The following is a 12,669-nucleotide window of genomic DNA, read 5'->3' as shown; positions in this document are numbered from 1 at the left end:
ACTGACAACATTAAACTCTAACAAGATAGATTTGAAATGCCATCTTTTAGAATAAAAACAATGTAATTCCACTTCTGTTAATCACTCCTGACATGGTAAGACCATATGATTATCCCACTCAACAGCTCTAATAAAAATTCAGTTTAACTTCAGAGTACTTAGGAGATACAGCTACTCAGCTTTACTCATTCCATTTAAGCTTTTCTAATTTCCAGTTTTTTTTAGGTTCATCTTTGAAGCAAGCTGCATATTTGCTGTTGTTTCCTTCTCATCTCTAGTCATATTGCATCAGTAGATTAAGGTTCTACATTGACTGCATACTTTACCTCTCATATGATTGTCTGATTCAAAATAGCCCAAACCAGTCTCAGTTTACTAATGCCTAGGATGTGAGATGCTATGGATTCCATTTCATTTTTCACAACACTCAATTTTCCTAGATTCACTCTTAGTACATTCCATTTTATAATTATTAATGGATGTTTGTAGCTGTTTCTTCTCATTTTTTAGCGCCTTCCAATCAAATGAGTAGCACATCTTCTGACACTGTGTCCAAAAATGTTCTACATTAGATGAACAGTCCTGATTCTTAGTCTGGAAGCTTATCAGAAACCTATTTATCATGGGTGACCCTGCTGGTATTTGAAACATTGGTGGTATAATTTTCAGCATCCTAGGAACACACAAGCTGCAACAAAACAGACAAATATCCATAAGTATTGGAAATAAAAAACTAAGCTGTCTGACTTGGGACAGTGTATTTTCAAGCTCAGCAGAAGATTGGAGTTGGGGTGGCAGGTCAGGTTGGAGATTCTGCTCATCTAAGTGGTGGGTAAGGTCTCAAGATGTGAGCTTGGTCACAAGTTACACCACTTCCAGTCTCGGGCTGTGTTAGGGGCTGGGCACTCAGTCTGGAATAAAGTTAGTGCTGGCTTCAGAGAAGCCCAGAACAGTCTGCCTGGATTGAGATGGCATCTGAGCCGGCCTAGGAGATGAGTAAGCAGTCAGAGATGGCTAAGATAGACAGTCTTTGCTGACCTGAGATATCCATGGATGCCATGCTCTGCAAAGGGAACACTTATACCAATGTGGCCCTGGAGTGTGCTGGGTGAGCATGCCCTGTAAGAGTGAAGTGACTCAGTCAAAGATGGTTGCTGTTGTTGTTATATGTCATCAAGTCACCTGTGATTCATAGCAACCCTATGTACTTTAGCTCTGAACCTTGCTATATCCTGAGCCAATCTCATCATCTCCAGAAGACCTAATCCCATTTCTTCAATCACTGAGCCAATCCATCTCATCCAAGGTCCTCTTTTCCAGTGATGTCCTTCCATCCTTCCAAGCTTGATGTCCTTTTCCAAGAACTAGTCCCTCCTGGCCACATGCCCACAGTATGTGAGACAGAACTTAAAAATTCTTTTCATGGATGACAATATTATACAAAAGGTTGTTGTTGTTGTTGTTATTTGCGGTCAAGTAACTTGTGACTCATAGTGACCCTATGTACAGCACCTCTGCACCCTACTCTATCTCGATCCAACGTCATTGACTCTGACACGTCTACCCATTACCCCAGTCACTGAATTAATCCATCTCACCCAAGGTCTACCTCTCTTTTTCAGTTGCTCCACCCTTCCAAGCATGACATCCCTCTCCAAGGACTGGTCCTTCCTTACAACATGCCCGAAGTATGATAGATGGAGCTTCAAAACCCTTTCCTCTAAGGAACAGCCTGGTTTCACCCTCTCTAGGATGAACCTGTTTGTTCTCCTAGCAGTCCATGGTAAATTCAATATTCTTCTGCAGCACCACGACTCAAAGATATCAATTCTTCTTCTATAATCTTTAGTCATTGTCCAGCTTTCTAATGCATAACAAGTAACTGCAAAGACCCTTGCATGGTGCAGATGACACAACTTTGCTTACTGAAAGTGACATGTTTCCTGAAAGAGGACTTGATGCACTTGTTGTAGAAGACAAGAAATGCAGCCTTTGGTCTGTATTGCAGCTCAACATCAAGAAAACAAAAATTCTTACCACTGGAAAAAAAGATTAAAACGGTCAATTATTTCATCCTACAAAGTTATTATGGATGACAACCCACATCCTTAGTACCAGCAGTCAGGAAATCAGGAGACATGTTGCAATGGGAAAGCCTGAAGTTAGGGACATTTCCAAATTATTAGAGAGTAATGATGTCAGTTTGAGGACTATAGTACATCTGATTCAGTCCATGAGCTTTCTAATGATTTGTTATGCATCTGAGAGCAGGACAATAAATAAGGTTGACAGAAGAATTATTGATGCTTTTAAGCTGTGGTGTTGGAGAAGAGTACTGAACGCCTCATGGATTGCTGAAAAAACAAATATGTCCTGGAAAAAGTGAAGCCAGAGTACATTGGAGGCAAAGGAGATAAAGCTTTGCCTCACATACTTGGGGCATGTTGCTAGAAGGGGCTATTTCTTAGAGAGGAATATGGTGCTAGGAAAGACAAAGGGTCAGCGAAGAAGAGAAGACCCTCAACCAGGTGGATTGACACAGTGACTGCCTCAATGAGCTGAAGTGTTTCAGGAAGTATGAAGATAGCACAAGATAGGGCAGGGTTCAGATCTGTTGTTCATAAGGTCATTATGGGTTGTACTCAATTCAACGGCACCTAACAACGACGACAACAACAACAATACAACATGATCAGGACTGACTTCTCAGTGGTATGAGAGCCTACTTCCCTGGGTGAATTACTATTTGATGTATGGATGGGAGTTATTTATAGACATAGGACTTGACCCTCGGACCACAAGTTAAATATCCAATAAGCAAAGTAAACTCAGGCTGACTTGCGCTTATTAACTAATCTGTAATATTCAGTTCTCTGAGTACTCTGTCCCTCTCAGGGATCATAAATTTGAAAAGATGCTTTGAGATCATAGGAAGTTGCTTCGAGTTTGGTAAAGAGATATTTGCCAGCCATATCCAGAAGCAGAATTATTTACGGAGTGAAAAGAAGTGGAATTATTCATTACAGATTAGTAAGTAAGCACAAGTAAGTCCGTGCTTACCTGATGCACAGGTTAGTCTTGTTACTGTATAAACACCGTTCTGCCTCCTATCTTCAAAAAATAAATCCTGGAGACAGAGTTTGGGTGGAAAAGTTTTAAGTAATATGTTTTCATTTTTTATTAATATCTGGGGCTGATTGTCTGATAAAAAGCACTCCATCAAAGCTCGCCCTGTCTTGTACTGAAGGTCACACATCCATATATTTTCTAAAGCCTTCAGTTAAGCAATTTAAGAAGACAACTGGATTCTCTTCTTCTCTTGGACAAATCCTTTGACTTTATCATATTTAACACATTTATTACACACCTTCAAGTTCCTTCCAATATACAGGTAACTAGTTGTTTCCTTTGCTTTTTATCTCTTCTATTTTATTCTCATCCTGGGACAAAAATTTATGGAAAGATAAATTTTACCTCTCACTAAAATGCAGCCATCCAGTGTCTTGGGCAGACTGCCATGATGGCACGCTCCCTTGTTTCCCCTACTCTTTAGCTTTTCCCTACACACAGTGTGCCACATAAAAGCTACTCTAAAGAAGAGTAAAAAACTTTTGCAACCAAGATGGTTGTTTTCCATTATAACTAAGATCATGATGTGATGTAAGGAGGCACACCAAGCCTGATAAGGCCAAACTCTCTCAATTACTCTCTCTGCCTCCTGGGTGGCTAAGCTTGAAACTGGTAGTAGTGATGTCCAATTAAAGTTTTGAGTTCTGCTCTGAGACCTTACTTCTGGGTTTTTACTGTGCCTCTCATGTAAGGGAAGGGAGGGGAAGGAAGTCACTGGCATTCAGTCACTACACAGTAAGTCCTCTGTAGAAGGCTCAGGGAAAAGACAGACAGACAGACACACACACACACACACACACACACACACACACACACACACACAGAGAGAGAGAGAGAAAGCTTAAACTTCTTTTCTCCTGAAAGAGAACCTTACTGAAAAAGTACAAGATCCAGTACAGTAGCAGAACGATTTTATTTTCATTACAGTATTGTAAATTAAAATTCTATTTTCTACCTCTTTTCTTTGTCCCGTAGTACTGAAGTCACATTGTGTGAAGATATTCTTTTGTTTCCTCTTTTATAAATATTTGATGAAACAGCATTTTTTCCTGTCAAACTTGTTCATACAACTTTTTAATTATACTAGTTTATTCACAAAATTTGAATACATTGTTTTCCAGAACAGACTCTTCAAATTTCTCTCACCCCCACACATCAAATTATACAAATTTATGATTAATCTCCCCCCATACATCCTAATCCCCCTTGGATCCTTATACTCATTCTACAATAAGGGTTTTATACAATATTTATCTCTGTGGGACTGAGTTAGTTCATTCCCAAGTTAGGTAATGATTTACAAAGTTATTGCTCCTTTGTGCTACATAGTATTCCATTGTGTGAATGTACCACATTTTTCAATCCATTAATTTGTGGTTGGACATTTGGGCTTGTTCCATGTTCTTGCGATGATGAATAATGCTGCTATGAACATTGGTGTACAAATCTCAGTTTGTGCCTCAGTTCTCATATTCTTAGAGTTTATTCCAAGTAGTGGAATAGTTGGGTCATATGGTATTTCTACGTTCAGCTTTTTGAGGAAGCACCAAACTGTCTTACAGAATGGTTGTACCATTTTACAATCCCAGAACACATTCTCTCCAACATTTATTACTTTCTGCTGTGTTAAACTTTACCACTGTTACTGGAGTGAAATGGTATCTCATTGTGGTTTTGACTTGGATCTCTTTTATTGTCAGTGATTTGGAGCATTTCTTCATGTGTCTGTCTGCCGTTTGAATATTGTCTTCTGTGAAAATTCTTTTCATGCCTTTTGCCCATTTTGAAATTGGGTTATCAGTCTTTTTCTTGTAGAGGTCCAGGAGTATTCTGTAACCTTTATTATGAAACTCTTGTCTGAGATGATATTACCAAATGTTTGTTCCCAGTCTGTAGGTTTTCTTTTAACCGTGTTGAGAAAAAGTTTTTGATATGCACAGGGATTTAATCTTTAGAAGGTCCCATGCATCAATTTTATCCTCTTTAGATTGCATTTCTGTATTTGGCAGTTTCTTTATGACTTGGACTAGCACTTATAAGCTTGATCACAGTTTGTTTCTCATGAATGTTATAGTTCTGGGCTTTACTCTCAGGTCTCTGATCCACCTTCAGTTGATTTTTGTGTATTGTGTGAGATGTGGATCCTGTTTCAGCTTTCTGCAGGTGGATGTCCAGTTTTGCCAGCACCATTTGTTTAAGAGATTATCATTTTCCCATTTAATAGCTTTGATTTTCTTGTTGAATATCAGTTGACCATAGATAGCTAGGTCTGTTTCTGGGTTCTCAATTCTATTCTCTTGGTTGATGTACCTGTCATTGTACCAATATCATGCTGCTTTGGTTACCACTGCTGTGCAGTAGGTTTTGAGGTCAAGGAGTGCTATGCCTCCAACCTAATTTTTCTTTCTCAGAAGTGTTTTGATTATTCGGGGTCTCTTTTCGCTCCAAATAAATTTGATAATTTCTTTTTCAATCTCCTTGAAAAAGGAACTTGGTATCTGAATTGGGATTGCATTGAAAATCAGTAGAGTTCCTCTACAGGTAATCAGGATGGGCGTGTCAGAGGCAATGAGATTGGCACAGGGTAGAGCACGGTTTAGGGCTGTTGTACATAGGGTTGCTATGAGTCGCAATCGACTCGACGGCACATAATAACAACAACAACAACAACAACAACATCATTTACAATTGCCAACCACAAATTGAGATACTTGGGAGTGAATGTAACTAGAGATACAAAATACCTAGACAAAGAAAACTATAGAACATTTCTGAAAGACATGGTAAAAGACCTAAAGAAATGGAAAAATGTGCCCTGTTCATGGATAGGAAGACTCAATATGGAGAAAATGATAATCCTATCCAAAAAAAATCACTAAATATTTTTAAAGTTGAAAGAATTAAAAAACAAATCCAAACCTTGAGGTGCAATATTGAGAGAAGGCATGTGAAAATTTTTGAATTGTTGTTGTTGTTATGTGCAGTCAAGTCACTTGCAACTCATAGCGACCCTATGGACAATAGTCCTAACCTCTGCTCCGTCCTGTGCCAGTCGCACTGTCCCTGACACACCATCTCAATTACCCCAGTCACTGAATCAATCCACCTCATAGAGGGCCTTCCCCTCCTGCGCTGTATCTCCACCCTCCCAAGCATGATGTCCTTCTCCAAGGACTGGTCTCTCCTTACATGTCCAAAGCATGTTAGACGGAGCCTCAGACTCCTTGCCTCCAAGGAGCTACCCGGTTTAACCCTTTCCAGGATGAATCTTTTTCCTAGCAGTCCATGATACCCTCAATACTCTTCTCCAGCACCACAGCTCAAAGGCATCACCTCTCCTTCTATCCTCCTTGGTCATTGTTTAACTCTCTGATGCATAACATGTGATTGCAAAGACCATGGCCTATATCAGATGCACCTTAGTCTCCAGAGAGACACCATTGCTTTTCAGTACTTTGGAGAGGTCCATAACAGAATACTTTCCCATGGCAATGCACCTTTTAATTTCCTGGCTACTGGTGCCGAGAGTGTTGACTGTGGAGCCAAGCAAACTAAAGCTGGGAACAATCTCAATCTCTTCACCATCCATCCTGATGCTGCCAATTGGCCCAGTAGTGAGAATCTTTGTCTTCTTGACATTGATCCTTAATCCATATTGGAGGAATACACAGAATCACTGTATCAGAAAGAACCATTTAATACTGAAAACTTTCATGAAGTTCCATATAAACAAGAGCCAATAATAACAAAGGAAGAAGTTCAAGGTGTACTGAAAGCATTGGCAAAAATTCCCCATTAATCAAATGAATCTCAACTGACATGTTTCCAATAATAGATGCAGCCCTGATGTGTTCACCAATCTATGTCAGGAAATTTGAAGAACAACTTCTTAGTTGAGTAACTGGAAGAGTTCCATATTTTCACATTTGTTGCGAGCCCCAAGAAAGGTGATCCAGCAGAATGTGAAAATTGAAGAACAATATCATTAATATTACATGCAAGTAAAATATTGCTGAAGATTATCCAAAGATTGCTAAAATAGTACACTGAGAACTTCAAGCTGTATTTAGAAGAGGACATGACATCAGGGATATTATTGCTGATGTCAGATCTATCAAAGCTGAAAATAGAATACCAGGATAATGTATATTTGTGTTTCATTGTCTATGCAAAGACATTTGACTAGATCTTAACAAACTATGGTTAACATTGAGAAGAATGGGAACTTAATTAAGCTTAATTATGCTTGTATATAATCTAGACCTAGACTAAAAAGCTTTTATTCAAACATAACAAAGTACCACTGCATGGTGTAAAATCAGGAATATTGTGCCATCATATTGCATCCATATATCCACAATTTTTATTTTTTACTGGTTTACTCACAAAGTTATTATACATAGTTTTCACACTGGATCTTTCCTATTTCCTTAACCCACCCCTCCCTTCACCTGTCAAATTGTGTGATGTGACCCTATGATTGCCCCCCATCCTTATCCCTTTGCTCCTACCCACCCTATGGATACTTTCCACACCTATTCAGTCTGTATGCTAAGCAAATATTTGAGAAGGTTGATTATATGAAAAAGAATGTGACATCAGAATAGGAGAAAGACTCCAAACAACTTTGCTTGCTGAAAGTGAGGAAGGACTTGAAACACTTTCTGTAGAAGATCAAAGACTATATAGTCTTCAATATGGATTTCATTTCAACATCAGGAAAACAAAAAATCTTCACCATTGTACATATAAGCAACACCATCATAAATGAAGACAATATCAGAATTGTCAATTATTTAACTCTTACTTGGATCCACAATCAATATCTTTGATACCAGTTATCAAGAAATCAGAAGATGCAGTGCATTTGAAAGGTCCACTGTCAAGGATCTCTCCAAATTACTGAGGAACCAAAGTTCTTCTAAAGGTCATTAGTTTATTAACATGGTTTTGCTGCCTAAAGCTGAATAAAGCAGCATTGAATGTGGAGTAGGTTGGAAAAAACAGAGGTTTTACTATGTATCAGTGTATAGGAGACAGCCTCTTAAATCTATTTCTCTGTCTAGGAGACTGTGGGAGCTTATAAAGGGAAGAGATAGGGTGGTGGAGTGTGAGAAGGTTTTATACTACCATCTTTTGTGCTATCAATTAAAAGGCATGTAGTTAAAACCCACCAGCTGCACCACAATCTTTTCCTGCCTCTGAGAAATCCCCTGCAGGGTCAGATATGAGTCAGTTCCCACTCGAGAGTACATAAAAAGAACATTTATTCTCTCGGTGATCATATTCTGGACTAGTTGCTCTTGTCTACTCAATATCCTGGAGATATAACTATACACAATTGAAACTTTATTCCTAGCCATGGATTACAAGAGTATATGGGAAAGGAGAACAAATAGGCTTTTTAGTTTGATAACTCTTTAGGGCTAAAAGAAAGTCCATCCCTCACTACTTCATTATATTATATGGCTATTATTGTATCCGTTAGTTGTAAAAGAGAGTCTTTTTGTCTCAAGTATTACAAAGTGATAGTTTTCTATTCTTTTGTTTGTTGGCTCTGATTTGTACTGTGAACCGTGCTCCATGAAGTTTTCTGTGAAAGATCTTTCAGTAGTAGATTAGACACTCCCTCCTCCCCCAACCAAGAACTTCTGAGCACACTTGAAACGTCAACCTTTTGCTTAGCAGTTGATCCTATTAGTCATCTGTACCACAGAGATATTGTTCTAAATTAGATGGGTAGAGATGCTCACAAGATTCCTGAAAAGCAAACAAATTTGCCAGCAAGTTCACAGGGATATAACAAAAGAAGATGGAATGAATATTTTCATTATGACCTTGAGACAATCCATTGCTTGAGGAAACCAAGAAGAAAGAACCAGAGAAATGTCAGGTAACTTTTAGGATCAAAGACTAGTCCCTAATAGGATTTCTCTTAAAGCAGTGCTTTCTTTCAAGTTTTTCTGAGGTATTAAGTTAAGCACTAGACAGTTAGCTAGGAAGTTGGAGTTTTGAGTTCTCTCAAAGGAACTTCATAAGAAAGTCTTGAAAATCTAGCAGTGAAAGAGTAGAGATTTGAAAGTTCTATGGAACACAGCAGTGCTTGGATGAAATTGAGGCTACCATAAGCAGAAGTTGTATCAAGCAACCAACATTAATGTCTCAAAATATTCTATTATCTAAACAAGGCTTCCATATCTATTTTATTCTGTAGCATTATAAAAAAAGACAAAAGTTCATTAATTTATGACTTTAGCATTAAGACTTTTTGCATGCAAACCAATATATTTTTTTAAGCTGTAATTGTTAACAACCTCAATATCCTCTTGATCCATCATGATGCTGCCAATTGGCTCAGTGACAGTAATCTTTGTCTACTTGATGTTGAGCTTCAATTCATATTGAAGACTACAGTCCTTGACTTTCTGCAGCAAGCACTTCAGGTCCTCCTCAGTTTCAGCAAGTAAGAATGTGTTATCTGCATAACTCAGTTTGCTGATGAATCTTCTCCCAATCCTGATGCCACATTCCTTCTCATAAAGCCCAGCTTTCTGCACCCTGTCAGGTCACTTTTCTTCTAGTCTAGTTGGCCAGGTTGTTTCCTCCAGATTTCTTGGCACAACGTGGTGAGCACATCCAGAGCATCATCTGTTTGTTGAAATATGTCAATTGGCATGCTGTAAATTCCTGGAAGCCTGTTTTTTTTGAGGATTCCTTCAGAGCAACTTGAATTTCTTCTTTCATTACCACAGGCTCTTGCGCATACGTTAGTTCATGAAATTATTCTGTGTCAGCCAATTCTTTTTTGTACAGTGACTCTGTATACTACTTCCATCTTCTTTTAATACTTCTTGGATCATTTAAAATTCTGCCTTAATCATTGCAACTCAAGACTTGAATTTGTTCTTTAATTCCTTCAACTTAAGAAATGCCAAATGAATTCTGCCCTTTTGATTATCTGACTCCAGCTCTTTGTACATTTGGTTATAATACTTTGCCAACTGCAAGACTGTGGTTTAATGTCACCAGCCACTCTATAGGAAAAAGATGGGTAGTCTCCTCTTATAAATATTTACAACTATAGAAACCCAACAGATGATTAGTATGAGTTGGAATTGACTTAATGGCTTCAGTGTTTGTGGGTTTTGTTTGTTTGTTTTTAGTTTCTAGAACTAAGGTTCACACAATCTTAACAGTGCAATATATCATACTAAGAATTATACTAAACCAACAATTTCAATTAATATTTTTACAAGTTCCGCAGATATTTTCTAGATTGTAAACCATTATCTTGATGTTCAAATTTAGGGTTATTAGATACATATGGTATTCATTGCAAATATTTTTTATAGGAAACATAAACTCAGACTATACACACGAATTTCACCTCATGGTATACATAGGAATCAGGTTGATTACATCTGTGGGAAGAATTGCTTGAGAAGCTCAATATTAGCTGTGAAATCTAGGTCAGGTACTGATGGTGGAATAGACCATCAGCTACTCACGTGCAAGTTCAAAGGGAAGCTGAAGAAAATTAAAACATATCCACACGAACCAAAATACAATCTTGAGTCTATCCCACTTAAACTTAAAAACCATCCCAAGAGAAGGTTTGAGGCCTTTAAGAATGAAGACAAGATAAGCTGTGGGATGATATAAATAAAAACAAAGGGAAGAAATAACAAAGTTAAATAGATGAACAGAAGATTTCAAAAGATAGCTTGGGGGAAAAACGTATTGTAACAAAATGTGCAAACATCAGAAAATCAAAAGGGAATCCATGCAATACAAATTTATACACTTTAATAAACACAGATCTGGATGTGCTCACCAGGTTGTGCCAAGAAATTTGGAAGATAACTAAGTGGCCAATTGACTAGATGAGATCTATATTTATTCCTATTCCCAAAAAAGGATGATCCAACAGAGTGTGAAAATTATCAAACAATATCACATGCAAGCAAAATTTTGCTTATGATTTCCCAAAACCAACTAAAACAGTGCATCAACAAAAAACTTCCAGTAATATAAGCTGGGTTTAGAAGGAGCTGTGGCATTAGGTCTGTCACTTCCAATGTTGGACATATCTTAACTGAAAGCAGATAGTATCAGAAGAATGTTTATTTGTAACAAGGGAAAGTAAAACTACATGCTTCAAAATCAAGAAAGGAGTGCATCAGGGATGTATTCTTTCTCCATACTTTTTCAATCTGCGTTGGGAATTGATAATCCAGGAGACTGGATTCTATGAAAAAGAATATGGTATCAGGATTTAAGGAAGACTCATCAACGATCTGCATTATGCAAATAATACAACCATGTTTGCTGAAACTGAGAAGAATTTGAAGTATTTGATGTAGAAGGCCAAGGACTATAGTCTCCAATACAGATTATCTCTCAACATTAAAATCACAAAGGTTCCTGACTGGGACAATTTGGCTGCATCATATTAGATGGAGAAAAGATAGAAGTCGTTAACAATTTCATCTTGTTAGGATCCAATCAAAAGTGGAAAGTCCACAGTCTCAGGGTCCTATCCAGATTGCTAAAAAGCAATGGTATTAATTTAGAGACTTAGGTAGGTCTACTACAGATAATGGTCTTCTCAATTGATTTTTATGTTTCTGAGAGCTGGGCAATGACTAAGGATGGAAAGAGAATTGATGCCTTTGAGTTGTGGTGCTGAATAAGAGTGCTGAACATATTATGGAATTAACAAGAGAATTAACAAGTCTACTGGAGAGGGTATAACCAAGTTATTTTTTTGGAGGCAAGGATTTTGAAACTCTGTCTCATATACTTTAGGTATGTTGCCAGAAGGGAACAATTCTTGGAGAATGACATCATGCTTGGAAGGTTAGAGGATTAGTGAAGAAAAGGAAGACAGATAGATTGACAGATAGTGACTGTGGCTTCAGAGAAAGGGAAATTGGCTTACGGTATATAGCAGGTTTTAGATTCATTGTTCACAAGGGTGGCTAAGAGTCATAATAAATTAGATAGAACATAACAATGACAATAACAATGTCTCCAAGATTCATCTATGTTGTGTAGTGTTTTAAAAGTTCACTGTTTTTCAATGCTGCATACTAATCTATTGTGTGTTTTTCTCTCCATTTATTGGTAGACAATTGGGCTGCTGCTTGAGAAAAAATATTTGGCAATGATATATGCGATAAAACACTTCTGTTGTTGTTGTTGTTATGTGCCGTTGAGTCGCTTGCAACTCATGGTGACCCTATGTACAACAGCCCTAAAACCTGCTCTATCCTGTGCCAATTGCACTGCCTCTGACACACACATTCCGATTATCCCAGTTACTGCATCAATCCACCTGATAGAGGGTCTTCCCCTTTTGCGCTGTCTCTCCACCCTCCCAAGCATGAGGTACCTCTCCAAGGACCTTTCCCTCCTTACAACATGTCCAAAGTATGTCAGACGAAGTCCCAGAATCCTCGCCTCCAAGGAGCAGCCTGGTTTAACCATCTCCAGGATGAGTCTGTTTGTTTTCCTAGCAGTCCATGGTACCCTCAACAC

Source organism: Elephantulus edwardii, unplaced genomic scaffold, assembly GCF_000299155.1.
Source record: "Elephantulus edwardii isolate Elephantulus edwardi_28Jun2011 unplaced genomic scaffold, EleEdw1.0 scaffold00254, whole genome shotgun sequence".
In the NCBI taxonomy this organism is placed as follows: domain Eukaryota; kingdom Metazoa; phylum Chordata; class Mammalia; order Macroscelidea; family Macroscelididae; genus Elephantulus; species Elephantulus edwardii.
This window is presented reverse-complemented; position numbering follows the sequence as displayed.